The 21,081-nt window shown below is 43.9% G+C and overlaps 2 non-coding genes across 2 annotated transcripts; one reads left to right on the forward strand and one right to left on the reverse strand.

The window, feature by feature from the left end:
* The first annotated feature begins 8,581 nt into the window (after positions 1-8,581).
* Positions 8,582-8,656, forward strand: Trnas-cga. Its single transcript has one exon. It is a non-coding gene; the product is annotated as a tRNA-Ser (tRNA).
* Positions 8,657-20,700: 12,044 nt separating this feature from the next.
* Trnas-cga lies at positions 20,701-20,775 on the reverse strand. The gene has a single exon. It is a non-coding gene; the product is annotated as a tRNA-Ser (tRNA).
* Positions 20,776-21,081: the final 306 nt, after the last annotated feature.

The following is a 21,081-nucleotide window of genomic DNA, read 5'->3' on the forward strand; positions in this document are numbered from 1 at the left end:
GTAGGGTTTTGGAACATATATTGTGTTCGAACATTATGAATTACCTCAAAGAAAACGATTTATTGACAAACAGTCAGCACGGATTCAGAAAACATCGTTCTTGTGAAATGTCAAATTGATTCCATATTTTTAGATTTCCAGAAGGCTTTCGTCACAGTTCCTCAAGCGTTTTCTAACCAGAATGCATGCCTATGGAATATCGCCTCAGCTGTGCGACTGTATTCGTGTTTTTCTGTCAGAAAGGTCACAATTCGTAGTAACAGACGGAAAGTCATGGAGTAAAACAAAAGTAATATCCGGCGTTCTCCAAGGAAGTGTTATAGGTCCTCTATTGTTCCTGATCTATATTAACGATACAGGAGACAATCTGAGTAGCCCAATTTATGCAGATGATGCTGTTATTTATCGTCTTGTAAGGTCATGAGATGACCAAAACGAATTGAAAAAATGATTTAGATAAGATATCTGTATGGTGCGAAAAGCGGTAGTTGAACCTGAATAAAGAAAAGTGTGAAATTATTCATATGCGTACCGTACTAAAAGAAATCCGCTAAATTTCGATTACGCAATAAGTCACACAAATCTCAGGGCTGTAAATTGAGCTAAATACTTAGGGAATACATTTTCAGATAACCTAAATTGGAACTATCACATAGATAATGTCGTGGTTACAGCAAATCAAAGACCGCGATTCACTAACAGAGCACTTAGAAGGAGCAACAGACCTACTAAAGAGACTGCTTACGCCACTCTTGTCCGCCCTATTCTGGAGTATTGCAGTGCGGTGTGGGATCCACGTCAGGTGAGACTGACGGATGACATCGAAAAAGTTCAAAGAAGGCCGGTTCGTTTTGTCATATCGTGAAATAGCAGAGATAGTGCCACAGACATGATACGCGAATTGGGGTGGCAATCATTAAAACAAAGGCGTTTCTCGTTTCCGACGGGAACTTCTCATGAAGTTTCAGTCAAATTTTCTCCTCCGATTGCGAAAACATTATGTTGGCACCCACCTACATAGGGATAAATGACCATTACGACAAAATATGAGAAATCAGGCCTCGAACAGAAAAATTTAAGTGCTCGGCTGTCCCGCGCGCCTTTAGATAGCGGGACGGTAGATATGACGATGTTTGGTTTGGGGGGCGCTTAACTGCGCGGTTATCAGCACCCGTACAAAGTCCCAACCGTTGCGCAGTCCAATCTCGCCGCTTTCATGAATGACGATGACCTGATAACGAACAGACAAACACACAGTTATGTCAATGCAGGTGAAAATCTCTGACCCCGCCGGGATTCGAACCCGGGTCCGCCGTCTTTAAACGTGTAATTTTTTCAGCATATCGAGGGTAGATTGAAGTCACCGCCGGCTATATTTGTATGAGTGGGGTACCTATTTGAAATGAGACTCGGGTTTTCTTTGAACTGTTCAGCAACTATATCTTCTGAGTTGGGGTGTCGTTAAAACGATCCAGTTATTGGGCAAATCAAGAAAATATATTTATATATAGGGTGTTTCGAATGACCTGAGAGGCACCTTCGGGAGTTGATAGAGCTGCCGATGTGACCCTGTGGCTGACCTCACGTGTCTGGATTTCTTCCTCCGGTGGCATACGAAGCAGCCGGTGTGTGAAACCAATGTGGGCAAAGAAGAAGATCTTGTCGCTACAATTGCTTTCGCTTCTGGTACCATGGCGGACATGCCAGGAATCTTCGAAAGGGCAAGACAGTCAATGGTCCAACAATGTACTAGGTGCACACAGGACAGTGACCACGTATTCGAGGAGTTCCTGCGAAGGCTAGTGCTGTAATTAGCACTATCTTCTGTGTAAGTAGTCCCTTGCATCAGAAATTGCCATTACGGACCACAACTAAATATATTTGTTTTCATGCTCTTTGCCCCCTGTAGTAATCTGAAAAAATAATTTCGGAACACCTTTCTTACTTAACGATTATTATAAGATCATTTTGTAATGCGTGGAGCTCCAGTTTCGCACACGTGAAACTGGTCGTTCGGAATCACATTATTCCAGTACATTAGAGAAAAACTAAATAAATTTTAAAACTATTAGTGTAAATCTGCATACTGATAGAGTAACAGCTAACTGATTAGTCACTCATAGATGTACACCCGAATCAGAATAACAAAATGATTGGCAGTTATTTGTTTAGAAAAGAGCTCCAACAGCGACACACAACCGTATAACGAGCTTGATCGCCCTTTCTGCTTTGTTCGCCATTGCCATATCACTTTCCGGACGACAGTTACGTAATTATTGTGATTTGTTTTCGTTATGTTTTTCTTTTTTTTTTTTTTTTTTTTTTTTTTTTTTTTTTTTTTTTTTTTTTTTTTTTTTTTTTTGCTGCCTTCTCATGAAATACGCAAAACAGTGTCTGCAGATAATAGCAGTAATGAGCTACATCTACATCTAAAATTAGGTAATTACTCCGCAATTCTCAGATAAGTGTCATCTTTAAGCTACTTTTCTACCGCTCCACTCTCGAACAGCGCGCGGGAAAAACGAACACTTAAATCTTTCCGTATGAGCTCTTATGTCTCTTATTTTATTCTGATAATGATTGCTACCTACATAGCTGGGCGCGAACAAAGTATTTTCACTCTAAGGAAGAAGATGGCGATTGAAATCTCATGTGAAGTTCCAGCTCTGGCGAATATCGTCTTTCTTTTAATGACACCCCAACCCTGAATGAATCTAACGATGTAGCTGGACTCTCAGTATAAAGTGTAATACTGTAATTAGGTATCAGCACGAAAATGTGTTAACGAAGGATGTTCTCTAAGCAAATCTCTATCATCATGTGGTACTGTAGTTGAAATAAGTGGTCTCCCAAATTCTTATTTTAAGGGAATATCATACCGTGCGACAACTGCAGTCATATCCCTGCAGATGAGGGGTATAATTAACGAGGTTGTATAGCTTATTTAAAATATCGCAAAAAAATGTTTTAGTAAACACTGCACGATCGATAAGCAGGCAATTGATGCATAAGAAAACACCGCCTAGTTATAGGGATGCTCTTGATGAGATCATTAAAATCATTAACTTCGTAAAATCTCGACTACTAAGTAACTGTTTGTTTAAAATACTACGCGAGGACGTGACAAGTGTGCATACATAGCTAGTTTTACGTGTTAAGGTCAGTAACTCGGAAACAAATTAACGTACATTTCTTACTTGACTGAAGAGGTGCATGTTTTCCTTTAAGAAAACTCTTTCGAATTGAATTATTGATTATTTGGTACAAAGTGGCTGCTTGCAATTACCCGTTTAAGCGACGTCTTTAACAAGGTCAATAGCCAGTTACCTTAATTTAATCGGTCAGGGTAAAGTGGTAAATGAAGTTACGGGTCACGAAATAATTCTTGCCATTAAAAAATTTGAATGCGCTCGAGAGAGATGCTTGCTCCCAACAACAAAAGGCGGTTTGGTGGAGCAAATGGTTGAGGTAGGAGAGAGTAGGAGAGAGATTTACTGAAAATGTTATGCAATACTTGAAGGATCAGTATTTTCCAATCAAACAGCAGATTAAATAACAGAATAAGTTGTATATTATATACCAGTTTATTATCAGTGCGCAGCCTTCGACCATGTCAGGAGAAGAATACAAAACTTTTATGAAACTGACGTCTGATTCATCTTGGAAGAAAACCTTAAATTAATGTCGTTAGCGTAATTCTAGTGGAATTTAAAAGATATATTCAACAGGAATGAATGCCATTGTTGATTCTCTTAACATTTGCAACTATAGAGGGTGTTCCTGCAAACATGTCACACAATTTACTACCAAATGTTATGTGCACAGTCATAACTGCACCACTAAGTGGACTACGCCTCTCAATGTTGTTCAAGTATTCAAATGTGTGTGAAATCTTATGGGACTTAACTGCTAAGGTGACCAGTCCCTAAGCTTACACACTACCTAACTTAAATTATCCTAAGGACAAACACACACACCCATACCCGAGGGAGGACTAGAACCTCCGCCGGGACCAGCCGCACAGTCCATGACTGCAGCGCATCAGACCGCTCGGTTAATCCTGCGCGGCCTCTCAATGTTGATGAATCGTTTTGCATCCATGGTTCCACACATCAACACCTGACTTGCTGCCAAGGAGAGAGAATTAATGGCTTGCTCTTTCCAACATACGTGGAGGTACTAACCAACGTAAAACATTCCACACTTAACAGCTATAATTAATAGCCTGCAAATGAAGTAAATACTGAAGGAATGTTGTTCGGCCACTAATAAAAATATCTGCACTCATGCGTTCTCTTCTGATATGCGACAAAAAATAAATATCGCAACAGACGTGATGCTGAACCCGCTATGAGAATTTAACTTTCACCTGTAAAGCCTAATATTTAGTGTATCTGCCAGAATTGGAACCAACACACCTCGTCGCCTGCTAATGCTCTTATATGAGTTTTATTTTTCTCCTTATTTCCGTTTTTGCATCGCAGTTCAGGAGTGGGGTTGCCTTTGAAGGCTTAGCAGACCAATCCTGTCATGAAAAATGCGACGACACAGATTATATACATTAGAGAGTAGAGGGCGCGGCTGTGCGTGCTTGCATATCTCACGTTTCTCACTTTCCAGTTTCCAATGTTTCTGCTCGAAATGTAAAACAGCAGTTGAGACAGACGTGCAGCCGTCTGCTATGGCACAACCTCGGGTCACTGTTTAGACTCTTTAAACTATTCTTGAATCGTTCCTTATAGCGCTTCTTCAGAGACGAAACATGAGGCCTTCTGACAGTGTTCACTTCACTTTGTCGAGCAAGTCTGTTGTTTCTAATCCGTTGGATGAACCTTCTAGTTTCTTAAGGTCACGGCGATAAAGCTAACGGGTTTAGAAAGCATACAGCACGGTAGCAGCAACAACTGCTCCATAAACCATTAGTTTGATGTGTAGCCTCGAATCTTTATTCTGTAAGATTCGATGAGTGAGACGTCCAAAAGCAACACTTAATCACCACGCATTCTGTTCTCCTTTCACCATGGTCAGTTAGTTGATGGTCTGCTTATTCCAAAAGTGGATCCTGAAACCAAGAAAGACGGTTCCAGAAGTTGACTGTGCGGGAAACTTTGGTTTTGGATGTTGATGTTCAGGTAAAACCGTTCCTATTCACTACTGAAGCAATTTATAGGTAGCTGAAACTCTGCTGTTGTGTGAGGTGGAAAAGCACTGTCGTCTGGCAGCGCGGAATTAGCCGAGCGGTCTACGGCGTTGCAGTCATGAACTGTGCGCCTCGTCCCGGCGGAGGTTCGAATCCTCCATCGGGCATGGGTGTGTGTGTTTGTCCTTAGGATAATTTAGGTTGTGTGTAAGCTTAGGGACTGATGACCTCAGCAGTTAAGTTACATAAGATTAAAAAACACAAAAAAACAAAAAAAAGCACTGTCGTCTGCATATTGCAGGTGAGACTAGTGATACAATACTATTATTTAACACATTAAAATTGAAATTTAAAAGCCCTGAGTGGTGGTATGGCCTTGAAATTAAGTTATTTTAACTGATTTTGGGTTAATTTTGAAAATACTGTTTGAAACAAATAAATATTATTACACTACTTGCCATTAAAATTGTTAACCAAGAAGAAATGCAAATGATAAACGGGTATTCATTGTACAAATATATTATACTAGAACTGACATGTGATTACATTTTCACGCAATTTGGGTGCATAGATCCCGAGAAATCAATACCTAGAACAACCACCTCTGGCCGTAATAACGGCCTTGATACGCCTGGGCATTGAGTCAAACAGAGCTTGGATGGCGTGTACAGGTACAACTGCCCATGCAGCTTCACACGATACCTCAGTTCGTCAAGAGTAGTGATTGGCGTATTGTGACGAGCCAGTTGCTCGGCCACCATTGACCAGCCGTTTTCAATTGGTAGGAGATCAGGACGGGTCGTAACACATCTGAAATGCAACGTCCAAGGTTCAAAGTGCCGTCAATGCGAACAAGAGGTGGCCGAGATGTATACCCAATGGCACCCCATACCATCACGCCGGGTGATACGCCAGTATGCCGATGACGAATTCACGCTTCCAATGTGCGTTCACCGCGATGTCGCCAAACACGGATGGGACCATCGTGATGCTGTAAACAGAACCTGCATTCATCCGAAAAAATGACGTTTTGCCATTCGTGCACCCAGGTTCGTCGTTGAGTACACCATCGCAGGCGCTCCTGTGTGTTATGCAGCATCAAGGGTAAACGCAGCCATGGTCTCCGAGCTGATAGTCCATGCTGCTGCAAACGTCGTCGAACTGTTCGTGCAGATGGTTGTTGTCTTGCAAACGTCCCCATCTGTTGACTCAGGGATCGAGACGTGGCTGCACGATCCGTTACAGCCATGCGGATAAGATGCCTGTCATCTCGACTGCTAGTGATACGAGGCCGTTGGGATCCAGCACGGCGTTCTGTATCACCCTCCTGAACCCACCGATTGCGTATTCTGCTAACAGTCATTGGATCTTTACCAACGCGAGCAGCAATGGTGCGACACGATAAACCGCAATCGCGATGGGCTACAATCCGACCTTTATCAAAGTCGGAAACGTGATGGTACGCATTTCTCCTCCTTACACGAGGCATCACAACAACATTTCATCAGGCAACGCCGGTCAACTGCTGTTTGTGTATGAGAAATCGGTTGGAAACGTTCCTCGTGTCAGCACGTTGTAGGTGTCGCCACCGGCGCCAACCTTGTGTGAATGGTCTGAAAAGCTAGTCATTTGCATATCACAGCATCTTCTTCCTGTCGGTTGAATTTGGCGTCTCTAGTACGTCATCTTCGTCGTATAGCAATTTTAATGGCCAGTAGTGTAGAAACTGCTATTTTTGTTGCAAATAACGCATCTATAGAATCTTGCATGAAGAACATACTACAGAAATATGCCAGGGGTTCCCCGATAAAAGAGGACATTAAAAAGGGTTTCAATTAAGAAACACTGATATACTTTAAACAACAGAGCTTGCTGTTAGTATGCCGAGACAGCTGAACCTCTGCCCGTCCCGACATCGTCACCAGTGATCCTCGACTGAATGTATCGCGTCAGTGTTTGGAGACCGTTCCCAGTTCGTGTTCCTTTTGCTGAAGATTTCGGCTCGTCGTACTTGTACGGGTTTTGTCAGTGATGGAGTGGTATAAAACGGAGAAGAGTTTTAACTCCTAGCCACGCATTTGTTTTACGACGGACAGCGCAGCGTTGCCCGGAGCTGACAAAAACCGTGAGAAGGCGTCGCCGCGGGGCGCCGGGTTGTGGCGTCGGCGCCAGGCTCCAGCCGGCGTCTCCAGCTGCGGTCGGTGGGGTGCCTGGAGCTGGAACGCCTGCTTTACTGCCTCGCTGCTTAACGTACCGTCACCGGACAGGTTACCTGCCTGCAGACAGATTAGCCGAAGCTCGGCTCATTTTACTCGAGAAATACTTCGTGCTACGTGAAATGTTCTCGTAATGCGCTGTAATGCAAGGCGTATATAAAAAGTCCTACGAATGTTATAACATTAAAACTTTTTATCGCCTTCCACTGATCTACATCTACATGTACATACATACACTCCAAGCCGCCGTATTGTCCGTGGCGGAGTGTAGTCCGTACTGCTTCTGGTCGTTTCCATTCCTGTGCATCTTCATACTTTAGTGGCGCAGTGATTGTTTCATAAAATTTCGAGCATGCAGCCGCACCGGATCTCTAAAATTTCTCGATATGTTCGGCTTTCCCTTCAGGGATTCCCATTTGATTTGACGACTCATCTCCGCAATACTTGCGTGCCGATCGAACCCACTAGAAACAAATCTAACAGGCCGCATCGGAATTGCTTTGATTTCTTCCTTTAATCCAGCCTGCTGGGTCTCCCAAATAGTAGAGGAGTACCCAAGAACGGGCCGCACTAATCTTCCAGACGCGACCTTGTTTACAAATGAACCACTCTTTCCTAAAATTCTCCCCGTAAATCTAAGTCGGCCATTTGCCTTCCCTACTATCGTACTCGTTCAATTTCGTACCGCTTTGGAATGTTACTCCTAGGTACTTAATTTACGTGTCTGTTCCAGGCAGTACACAGCTAAAGCTGTATTCCAACAATTCGGGTTAGTTTTTCCCTACTCACCTACACTAGCATACACTTTTTCTGCCCCCACTCAATACACCCCATCACTCCCCTCCGGGAGAAGACCAGGCTATTGTAGAGCGTGCTTCGCTTGTTTTTTTAGCCATTGGCTTGCAAATATTTATTACAATTTCCTTTCAGTACGTTCGTATGACAGTGTTTTTTATGGCACTGTGACATAGTGCGTTACAGTTTGTGTTTATCAGATTAAGAAAACAGAGTAAAAAAATTGTTGTTACCGAATTAATAGTGTCAGAAATATTCACGTAAGTATTGGTTACAAACTGATAAAATTAAATAGAAATTTTGTTGCCGAATAGTTGGGTGGATAAGAAAAAAAAAAAACATTTTCGTGTGTTAGAACGGGTACAAATCAACAAACATAAGAAACTGGCATACTGGCAGAAGTACAGCTGTGAGGAGAGGGCGTGAGTCGTGCTTGGATAGCTCAGTTGGTAGAGCACTTGCCCGCGAAAGGCAAAGGTCCCGAGTTCGAGTCTCGGTCCAGCACACAGTTTTAATCTGCCAGGAAGTTTCATATCAGCGCACACTCCGCTGCAGAGTGAAAATCTCATTCTGGAAACATAAGAAAATTGTAAGTAGGTTGTGTTACATATTTACGCCAAACTATAATTTATCTGCATTTTAGGAGGGATTATACACACAATCACTTTGTTACAGTTGGTTAATACATGCTTAATACAGAGACATAGTGTTAGAAACCTTGGTGTTTTGAGTTTTACAAATATGGGTGTTTGGTAGGGATAGTAGTATGATTACTAAGGGAGTTCAGTAAGTAATGGAACACATTTTTTTCTGAAAGAAGATTGGTTTTATTTAGGATTTCGATACATCATATCACTCCCCACTGTATCGACTGCAAAACGCTCTTTTTCAACGTAACATCCTTGAATGCGACGGCCTTACGCCTCCTTACTGGCGACGCAGGAAGAAGGGGGTGGGGGGGGAGGGGGTGAGGGCAGGGTGTGTATGTCTGCATGGCACCTCTTTACTGGTCCTACTGCTCGACGTCGGAGACAGCGTCACGTTGCATTAATAACCTCCCCAACATCGACGTACTTCTTTCCGCGGAGAGCCAAACAGAGGGAAGTCAGAATGTGCGAGACCAGGGCTGTAGAGTGGATAAGGGAGAACTGTCCAATGAAGTTTTGTGAGCTCCTCCTGGGTGCGCAGACTTACGTGAAGCCTTGCGTTGTCAGGGAGGAAGAGAAGTTCGTCTGCCTTTTTGTAGCGGTGAACACGCTGAAGTCGTTTCTTCAGTTTCCTGAAGGTAGCGCAACATACTTCGATGTTGATCGTTGCACCATGAGGCACAACTTCAAGCAGAATAATCCCTTCAGATTCCCAGAAGACCATCGCCATGTCTTTAGTGGCCGAGAGTGGAGCTTTGAACGTTTCCATCGGAGGAGAAGTGGTGTGGTGCCACTCCACGGATTACCGTTTCGTTTCCGGTCTGGAGTGATCAACCCATTTTTCACTGGCCGTGACATGATCGACACAGCCTTCTAACGTGCAAGCAATGGCGCGCACATGGCCCTGCTTTTTACGGTCTTCTGTTAGGCAGCGAGGAACCCAGCAGGCTTTGGACACCCCAAATGGAGGACGAGGGTGTCAGTACTACCAACAGAGACGTCCAGTTGTGCAGCGATGTGGTTGATACCGATCCGCCAATCACCTCGAATGACAGTGTCCGCACGTTCCAGCAGTTTAAGAGTCATAGCTTTTTGGAGCCGGCTGGCACGCGGAAGATCGGGAAACATTTGTGCGACCCTGTTGCAATGATGACCGGCACCTCGCCCAACGACTTAACGTGTTTGTTTACTGCCAGGGCTTTGTAAACATTCTCCAAGCGCCTGTGAATGTTTGCGATCCATTAGTTTTCCGCCAAAAGAAACTCAGTTCTCTGCTTGGAATGCCACTCCGTTACAGACGCCATCTTGGAGGCTACGTATCGCGGCGCCACCCACCGAAATTTCATGAAACAACAGGGCCTGAATCAGGAATACTGCACGATGTCCCACAACAAATCCCGCATGCTTTTAACTGAAACTGGCGGAGAAACGAAGTGTTGCGTCATTTATTGAACGCCCTCGTACCTGAATGCTGGTATCGATTAGACTGTAGGTCTTACTGTCAAGTTTTGGTACTGTGGTCTGGTGTGTTCGTGTGTGTGTGTGTGTGTGTGTGTGTGTGTGTGTGTGTGTGTGTGTTTGTGGCCTGGACGCTTTGTTATGATGTGTCTCCAGTAATTTGTAACTACGTAATTATTTCATTCTTGTTTGAAGGGGCTCTAAGGTAGAGATCTTGCGTAGTTCATTAGTGGGCTTCAGTTGTGGGAGTCTTGCTGTACTAATGACTAGCCGACACCCTGTCTTGTAAAGTATTTCACCCATCTGCGGTGACGGTTGCGTACTACAGAGCCGGCCTTACTGAGTACAGGTGTTTATTATCGTCAGAGATCGTTTAGCTTCAGAGTAATCTACATCGCCAGTAACAGACGTCTGCTAACATTTATGTAAAAGCTGGAGGCTGGTATGAGTAGCAGGGTACCGATAACGACAGCAACTCCAGGTGGAGGTTTCATTGACGCCGACGACTGTGAGCGATATTATCCATCCTAATAGTACAAAGGTGAAAGTAGCTCTGTCTCTTACATTTTTTACCGCTAAAGAGCTTAACCGATTTCGATGAAATTTAATGTGAACTTTGGGAAAGAAAACAGGTTACTTTGGAAAGTGTCTAATTGAAAAACAAAACCGTGAATAGTTACAATTAAAAGAAAACAGCCCTGGGTCACTAATTTTTAACGAATTAACCGGGTTTCAACACTGCTAGAAGTGTCTTCCTCAGAATTTAAACCAAAGAATGGTCTACAGCATGGTCAAAGAATTATGATTACAAACGTATGATACAAATTATAAGCACGGAATTATCATGAAAGACTGGCGGTACTTACATGTCATTTATAAAATAATAAAAATGCCAAAAGGGCAATACTCACAAAGATATTTAAGATAAAAAAAAACTGTGATGGCGAGACACTAAGGGCTGTTCGTTACTGGCGTGGTGCAGGCTGTAAACGGAATAGTGTGTAATAGAAGATATTTATCGATTTGAAGAATAGTACGCGGATTAGGGAAAATTATTTACTCTTAAAAACCCATTTACTCTATGACTTTTGAACTATATGACACTTTTCAAAATTATTTATGGTTGAATTGTTCTACGGAATACGATTCAATGTAATTAAAATGCTTATACTGCATTCACCATTACTTGTTTTGTAAATAAAACCGCCTGTTCCTCCTGACACTCAATTACTAACGATTTGATGTGGTCTGCGTTTCCTCTCATGTGGTCTGTCGGGAGTATAGCGATAGTGCGACCTCCAAACCAGATGACTGGAAACACAGACCACAGCAAATCGTTAGTAATTACTTTTTAAATAAAATGTCACGGCGTGAACTGTTTGATAATCTGAAAATAAAAAAAAAACCTGTATCGTCATAGATCCCACTGATGACGCCTTAGAACAAGAGAAAAGCGAAACGCGCCTGGGAAAAATAAATTAAGTGGCAGCAGGAAAAGGCGGCTTTATTTCCGAGTATTTCTGTACTTGCTGCGGAGGATGGCCACGCAACCAAACTTGTATTCTGCGTGTTTAATCCACATTCCCATACTAATATTATAAAGGCGAAAGTAATTCCGTTACGTTTTCACTTACAAACTGCTGAACCGAATTCAATGAAGCATAGAGAGATAGCTTGAAGAATGAGGAAGAACATGGCGTACTTCAGAAATAAAAAAAATTCCCCATAAGTGGGTGAAGTAGAGAACAAAGCATTATTTTTCACGTAAGTGAAGATACACCATGTTAAGAAATTATTAAATTTGTTTCATAATGTACAGTTTGTACAATATATAACTGTATGATGCGCGCCCTAGCCACAACCCTCCACGTGCACTGCTCGACAGCCTGGCGCCACATTATGTGTTCTGGCTGTTGGGGGTGGTAGAAGAGAGTGGATGTTCGGTAGACAACACATCATGATCTATGCTTATCTGAAAAGGCAGACACGTGAGGGCAGCTGAAGTTACTGCAGTTCAAGTAGCTTACCTATTATCACTTATCGTAACAAAACTACTGACACGCTAGTACAGCCAAAGGAACAGCGAGGATGTTATCTACCAAAGGGACGGGACGGTCAGCTACTGTTTTTATGTGGAGCAGGGTAGACAACACATTATAAATGCTCCTGGAAAAATTGAAACACTCATAGTAGGTTCTTCGCAAGGTTGTCACTGAGACTTTTCTAAAAATGAGTACATGGTCTGAAAACAAAGTTACATTTGTTCTATCGATACTCATCAAACAACCATTGGGTACAATAACAGAGTAAGTCGTTACAGTTCGAACAGAATACGTTCTTCAACAGAATGACTGACATATCGAATCATATCAACAATTAAAACTATTAACATGGTAAACTTATCAGTGAAATCACCGACAAATGTGCAAACCAGATAGCTTTGATGCTACGATGACCACATAATCCTGTAAGCTTAACATCAACACCGTAAATAGAGAATCGGAGTGATGCCCAACTACTTCTAGTCCTTACAGAGTCCCGTTCCTGAGACAAAGAATTACAGGCAATTGGAAATATTTTTAAGTAAAATTCTTTACTTTTCTTTACTCCTATGTTACTCATTTCTTTGATTCCTTCATCTCCTGATAGATTTCTTTACTGTTTCACTCTTGGAAGTCTTGTTGCTAAAGCATCTCAGTTTAACAGAATTATACAACACAGAGGCTGCTTTAAGAAATTAGAGAAACTTCTGTTCCATGAAAACTGAGGCTGTTATAGAAATTCTGAAATTACATCAGGACTTAGTGACAAATTATGTTCCAGAAATAGTACATATTATTTTTTATAAATTGACATATTGCCAAATAGAAGCACGTGCCGTTCTAATTTATTTAACAATTTGTTACGTCTAGGATACCTTCAAAACTACAATGTTTACTTTGCCGGATTGAACACTTGACTATCGTCTTCGGATGTGATTTATTCGCTACCCGCCTCGTCAATATACATAATAATTTCAGTTAAACATTTTCAACGTCATGAAGTCTTTTAAAACATTTCAGTGAATACATCATTACGCTGCGTATCAATTTCTCTTAATATCAATTACCGCCTTAAATGACGATTCCTTGCTGTAATATTCTTGCACATACTCTTGTCGATCTTTTTTACACCTGTGATGAAGCTGTTGCTCTAGCTGAACTTGTGAATAAGGTGATTTTGTTGTCATGAAAGGCAGTCACTTTAGTGCAATGATGTAATTCTGTATTCTGCACTTTGCATTTTACATGTTCCAAAGTTAATTTTGATTTTCATAATGCTTCTAGTGTCATATATAGTCGATTGCCATTAAACTGAACTTAGGATTTTCTCGGTGTTACATACTTTTATTTGTAGAACTGTTGAATTTCCCATTTGACTTACCTGGTGAGTGTAATCCGACTGCAGGAAAAAAAAAAAATTGCTCGCCATGCGAAGAGACTCTCATGATCAATTTAATTTCGAAATAACGAGGACATTCTGCCGTGATCGGTAGTTTTCAAATCAAAATAGTAGACGTTTTCCTTTCCTTGATTTTACGCAGGGTGGGCATGTCTCTGCTGATCATTTGTGATTGGTGGTGGTGCACTTTGCTGGATATCACTAAATAATGAGATGTGAGTGCAGTCGAACATAAAAAGATATACCGATTTTTAATGGAGTTCGTCTATTTTCATGAACGAAGACATTTATTATCATCATGAATGTTTTTTTCTGTTTTTAATAGTTGCTTTATTACAGCAGTCGAGTTGATGTTTTAATAGTCTAGCACAGAACGGTGGACGAGTTTCCTACGAGACCATAGCTTTCCCTCGGTCCCATCTCTAGCATCCTACGTGACGATAAACAAAAATGTTTTCCATCCCAGAACGAGAGGCCTATTGCAGGCGTTGAGGACCTGTCTAGCCTGTGACAGCTAATTGCCGCAAGCGAACCTCCAACCATTAGGGGTAGCTGTGTCACTATACTTTAGACAACCAAGATGCATTTGGGACAGCTGTTCTTTTATCACCTACAGTTAACTATATCTGTTTTTGTGCTGGCGAAGGACCATCGCCTGAAGGCGGACAGCTGTCAGCTCGTGCCACGAGGCTGCTGGTGGAGTGGCTTTCTCCACCTGTCCATCCATCCTGTAGGTGGTTGGTGGCAGAGAGGGGAGAGGAACCCGAAATTCGGTAGTTTGAGATTGTACATCAAGGAGAACGCAAGTTCGACTACCGCCTCCTCTGCAGTCTTTTAGGGCGACGATTTTCCCCAGTACATGTGCTGCATTATGACCTGTTCAATATGAGTGCCGGTTCTCCATGACAGATTCGAAGTTTAATTAGAACTGTGACGCATTTTTTCCATCAGCTGGGATAGCATGTATTGGCTTCAATTACCTGGGCTGTAGGGCAATTTTTAGTAGGCGTTTGTAGCGAACTCTGATGCCAATCAATGATAAATACTGTATGCTTGCAGGTAATGCACTTTTTAAACTCCTCTCTGTCCAGCACCAGCATGTAGTCAGTTGAACGTATTTCCCACAAAAAAGAATAAAGATAGTACCTTATACCCCAGGTTTTTTCCCACCAGCTTGTGAGTGTAGGGTAGAGTTTGGGTTTTCCCGTCGCTGGTTTCGAGTGGAATTGCGAGGTATTTTCCCGGCAGGATAACAACAGTTGTATGGTGCGCTGCATTGCGATTTTATGCTGTCTTTGTGCAGCGCTATTCATATAGTTGTGTAATTAGGACTGATGTATGTGGTTAATTAAATAATTAGGATCGATATTTGTTTCATCTTCCCGACCAAAATAAATAAAGTACCCTAACCTAACCTTCCTCTCCTGCATCTGGACAGTTTCCATTGTTGGGGGTGCACTTGGGCTTTCAATCGAGGAGCACCGCCATTTTTAATTTCCCGTCAATTCCAAGTGCCTCTGGTGGTTTAATTGTGTTAGGGAAGAGCGCTTGGGCTTTCCGCCCTGGAGGACCAGAGTTCGAATCGCTGATACTTTGTCTTTTTTTATGTGCACTGAGTGTTTGAGCACTGCATTATTTTCGGGTGGTTAAGCGTTGTGAGCATGTTTGCATATCGTTACACATGCATTACTTTGGTGATCTATGAGTAGTTTGCATGTCTCTATGCTGTGTACTGCATTATTTCGGTAATTTACAAGTTGTTTTCCTCTCTGCACATCAGTGTACTGCATTATTCACGAGTAGTTTGCAGGTCAGTAGACTATTTACTGCAACCTCAAGCACGTCAGGGTGTTTTGTATCAGCATAATAAATAAACTACGTGAAATCTGTCCCTATATAAACTGTTCCAAAAATCAATAAAGTTCACTCCCTCCACTCTCCAGAAGCCGAGAACAGGCTGCGTCCTTTTGCCGCCATTTCTCCCCTCCAGACTGTCATCTTGTATTATGTCGGAGGAGGGATGATGGTGACCTCTGGTGGTAGTGCTGTGTATTAGTTCGGTTGGACTCTGGTCCCCCATGGTGAACAAACCAGATGGAGGCACTACCTCAAATTGTTTAAATAAAGACTGTTTAAATGAAGACATACATACATCCTACCCGGCACAGGCTGAGTCATTTTCCCACCAATTCACAGGTCGGGGTGTGTGGTGCGGTGGGGTGGGATGTCAGCACAGCCCTAGGACAAAGAAATTACCGTCAAAATTAGAAATTCCCGCCAAAATTCAAAATATCTGCCAATAGAGTAGGTTGGTGGCAGGGTGGAAGGGGGGAGGAGGTCCCTGGGGCATATGTGCAGCTGGGAAAACATGTGACATCATCCAGGGGGTGGGGGTCGGCGTCGTCGGCGGGGTGTGGGGTGGGGGGTGGGGGATTAATTGATCAATTTAATTAATTTGCATATCAATTTGATATTAAAATGGCACCGAGGCTGCCACTACCCTAGTAGCGTCACTGTCTTGTATTGAGTTGTTTGGGGCTGTGGTTCGCGTCTCGACACTACTAAATTTTATTTCCAAACTGAATTTTATTTCCAATCCTGAATTAATGAAGTTGCATCATGTACGACATGGAGTGCTATTTATCTGGCATACTTGTAACTAAATTATTAAAGTAATTAATCTAATAATTTTCCAGCTCCGTTTTTCTCTAAATGTTTAGGAAGGCTTGGGCTGGTGGCGACCCTGAATTTCTGAATTTTTAGCATTATTTTTGTGAGAGAAGCAGCTAGAAACGCGAGATAACGTATATGGCTCGACGAGAGACGTCGTAAAGATAGTAATACGTTACACCTTGTCTGTGTTGGTCAATATTACGACAAATTATCCGATTCCGATTCTAAGTTCGGTATTATTTAGGATGACAATCAAGTCTACGGAGGATGGTTAGTTTCTGTGACAAGATGAGCAGAAGATTACTCAAGGTTGCTCATTTTCACAGTAGACGCAAGCTGGCAAACCAACAATTTTACGCCTCTACCAGCGGCGTTTACCTTTAGCTGCCACGTACTGTCGGCTGCGTGGCTATTCTCGCCCTCTGAATATCCTATAAAATGCTAATCAAAATCTTTACTGACTTTATCAGCTGAAACTGTCCGATGTTTCTCGTTAGGCGAGAAAACATGCAATTAGCCCTGATCTGGAAAATATGGCGATATACACGTGCATAGATGGAGCAGCGTGTACACTTCAGTGCTCTCTCAGATCTCGCAAGAACAATTACCTACGTTGCTGTTTCGATCCTCCGCTATCGGAACTCAACGACTCTTCAGCTAATTTCTAGCTGAATGTCAGCGAAAGTGAACGCAGTGTTCACACAGAAATTCCTCTTTTGTTGTCGTACAGAGCGTGATGCACCTGCTCTATACTTGAGGCTGGTTCAGAGGAGAGTCACCGAAGTCTTCGGTGTTGTGTCTTTCGTAGCAAACTGTCCCCCACCTGTGTCCTTTCATGCTTCCCATCACTGCTTTATCAGACCAATGGGAGCATTCCTTTCCTCTTATGGAAACTACCCCTGCCAATCGCGAAGGCGTCGAAATATCGCCAGTTTTACTCCTTCCGAGTTTATTTCAGCCATTCGGACATTTTGTGTCCGCTCCTGGCGCCTAAAAGTTACAAGCGTATATTACGAGTTCATCACGGACCTTTTACATGATCGACTGTGTATCTGGTCTGTTTGTAGCCGTCTGCAAATTCCGCAACGCAGTTTTCTAAAGACTTTCTCCGTTGCAGGCAGCACTGGGCCGCTACCTGCTCCCCTCGATGTATCTCCCGGCGCGTTCGTTGTCTCTCTCGGAGCGGGTCACCAACCTCCGTTAGAAGCCTTTCGTTGTACGCGGTCGGTGACGGAGCAACTCAAACTAAACCGTTTCTTCCAGCAGCTTTTTTTCCACCTTTTGCTCATTGACATGCAGGATTTGGGTTGGGTGTGTTAATACCGTCAAATCGAGTGTCATCCCCTTGCATTAGATACTGTACTGTTTAGCAAATCTGCCCACTATCACCGAAGTGTGTCCCGTGACATATCCGTCTACTTGTTACGGCGTATAAAATCTCGTGTAAGGTAAGAAATTAACTTTCATTCAAGCTCCCACCCTATAATATCACACAAGATGGAAAACGAAACAAGGAAACTAATTCAAGAATAAGTTAAAAAATGGTTCAAATGGCTCTGAGCACTATGGGACTTAACATCTGAGGTCATCAGTCCCCTCGAACTTAGAACTACCCAAACCTAACTAACCTAAGGATATCACACACATCCATGCCTGAGGCAGGATTCGAACCTGCGACCGTAGCGGTCACGCGATTCCAGACTGAAGCACCTAGAACCATTCGACCACTCCGGCCGCCCAAGAATAAGTGCTGGGAAGTTTACTATTGGAACAGAAATTGGTGTTTCAAGGGGCGAAAGGTAACAAAAAGAAAAATCTTCACTGCAGTTATCAGAAGCATTATGACTTATGGATCAGAAGTATGGACAGTTAAATCACAAATAGTAATAAGGTTGATGATAACGGAGATGGACTTCTTGGAGGCGGTCCGCAGGGATATCTAGGCAAGAAAGAATCAGAAATGAAGTCATCAGGAAGAAAATGAACGTTAAAAATTCATTTACAGATTTTGTAGTAGAAAAACGACTTTTATGGTACGGACATATAAAAAGGACGTCAAGGGACAGACAGATGCCGGTAGGTGACGGTTAAAGGTATCGCTACAGCATGCAGAATTCTACTAATACCAGTACTGCTTCCCTGTTTTCACCATAACCGAGGTGAAATCTTCCTACACGTCGGTCAGGGGCCTGAAGATGGCGTAATAAATAGCCGAAAGTGGTAGCCAAATAAAATAAATTTGGAAACTTTACGGCTGAAAGGTGTTTAATTGACACCCTGTATCGAGCAGTCGAGTACCAACCCGCCAGAATAGCCGAGAGCGCTAACGCGCTGCTTCCTGGACCCAGGTAGGCGCGCCGGCCTTGGATCGAATGCGCCCAGCGGATTGCCGACGAGGGCCGGTGAGCTGGCCAGCCTGGATGTGGTTTTTGGGCGGTTTTCCACACCCCGCTAGGTGAATGCCGGGCTGGTCCCCACGTTCCGTCTCAGTTACACAACTCGCCGACATCTCAACACGTTCGCACTATTCCATGAATTACAGTCGACGCAGACAGCTGGGGTGCACTAATTCCGCCCTGGGGGGTATGAGGTGGCGGCAGTCCCATCCCCAGCCTGTGTGCTGAGGCAGGGGAACCGCCGCTCGCCATCCGGCGGAAACTCCTCATGGTGCGACGAGTGTGTCAATTCCTTGCCTGTCCTACCTCCCCTGCATACCCAACTGTTACCCGACCGCCTATGGAACGTCTCTTTTCCAGTCGTCCACGGGCAACGAGACCATTTGGGATTCGTGCCAAGCATTTGCTTGAGTCCCTTGATGTGGAGCGTGTGGCACCCCAACTCCAGGGTTTTACCCGCTTGCCTCCCTGGTTGCTCCAGAGGCCCAGCGTCCTTTTAGACTTGTCAGAGTACCGGAGGAGCTGCACTCCTGCGTTTGTTTTTACCTCCTTATTTTACGATATTTTAAACCAGCATGCCGAGCATGTACCAGTATTTACGGATGGCTCTAAACAGGGGGACTCTGTTGGTTGTGCTGTTGTTTTCCCTGATCGAGTCGTCAAGTTACGGCTTCCTGCAGCGTTTACCATCTTTGATGCCGAATTGTTTGCGATCTTGCGGGGATTGGAGCAGATGAGATGTGTTCCCAGTCTTAAGTTTCTCATCTGTTCTGACTCCCTGAGTGCCCTTCAGACCATGCAACAGTTGTACCCAGCGGATACGGTCGTCCAGAACATCCATGATGCCCTACTCCACCTGCAACGGCAAGGGAAGGAGGTTTCTTTCTGCTGGGTGCCGGGGCACGTGGGTATTAGGAGAAACGAACTGGCGGATGTCGCTGCCAAAGATGCATGTTCCCTGCCTCACGTCGTTGACTGTGCCGTCCCCCTCCATGCTGTTACCTCCCTTTTGCGTTTTCGTGTTATGCGTCAATGGGAAGAGGAGTGGCTGGCAGTCGGTGAAAATAAGCTGCGTCTGGTCAAGGCCACCACGCGGCCATGGCGTACGTCCTACCAGTCATGCAGGCGGGATGAGGTTCTCCTCACTCGCCTCCGCATCGGGCACAGTCCCTTAACGCACGGTTTTTTACTCCGGCGGGAGGACCCCCCCCAATCTGCAGTGCTTGTAGCGTCCAGATAACTGTCCGCCACATTTTACTTGACTGTCCTTTATTCTCTGACCAGAGGGCGGTGGTTTCCTTGCCACCGGATTTGCCCTCTGTTTTGCAAGACGACGCAACGACTGTGGTTAAGGTCTTACGGTTTTGTGTCCTGTCCAATTTGTTGCCTCGGATTTTAGGGAGAGGATTTTAATGTGCTGCTGGGTGACTGGCTCACCCAGGCTTTAGGTAAGAGGTCCGCCAGTCACGATTACCTACTTCTTTCACTTCGATTTCTGTTCTCTTTTCCTTGTGTTTCCTTTCCTTTTTTAGTGCGTTTCTTCTCCTCTTGTTTTGCCTCTGTATGTGAGGATTTGGAACTGCGTCAGGTCTGTGTCTTTTAGCCGTTCTCCTTGTTCGCTGTACGTCTTCGTCCCTTCACTGCATGTGTTCCTGTTTCTATGCGTTTGGGCGCTGATGACCACGCTGTTTAGCGCCCGAAAACCTCAAACCACACACACCACACACACAGGAAGGGCATCTGGCCACCCCCTCATCCTAACCCTGCCATATCCGTTCCTAACAATGCCGACCCTGCGTCAGTGCGGGACATGGCACCAGTGAAAGATGAAAGAAAGATCGAGCAGTCGAGTACCGCAACCATCTCTGAAAATATGGACATAGAGAGACTTTAGAATGGTTGTTCTGTGAAACTTCCTGGCAGATTAAAACTGTGTGCCGGACCGAGACTCGAACTCGGGACCTTTGCCTTTCGCGGGCAACTGCTCTACCAACTGAGCTACCCGCGCACGACCCACGCCCCTTCCTCACAGCTTTACTTCTGCCAGTGCCTCGTCCCCTACTTTCCAAACTTCACAGAAGCTCCCCTGCTGTCCAGTACACAGTTTCAATGTGCCAGGAAGTTTCGTATCAGCGCACACTCCGCTGCAGAGTGAAAATCTCATTATGGAAACATCCCCCACGCTGCGGCTAAGCCATGTCTCTGTAATATCCTCGTGCTCGGGTAGCTCAGTTGGTAGAACACTTGCCCGCGAAAGGCAACGGTCCCGAGTTCGAGTCTCGGTCCGGCACACAGTTTTAATCTGCCAAGAAGTT

This window comes from Schistocerca piceifrons, chromosome 7 (assembly GCF_021461385.2).
Source record: "Schistocerca piceifrons isolate TAMUIC-IGC-003096 chromosome 7, iqSchPice1.1, whole genome shotgun sequence".
NCBI classification, from domain to species: domain Eukaryota; kingdom Metazoa; phylum Arthropoda; class Insecta; order Orthoptera; family Acrididae; genus Schistocerca; species Schistocerca piceifrons.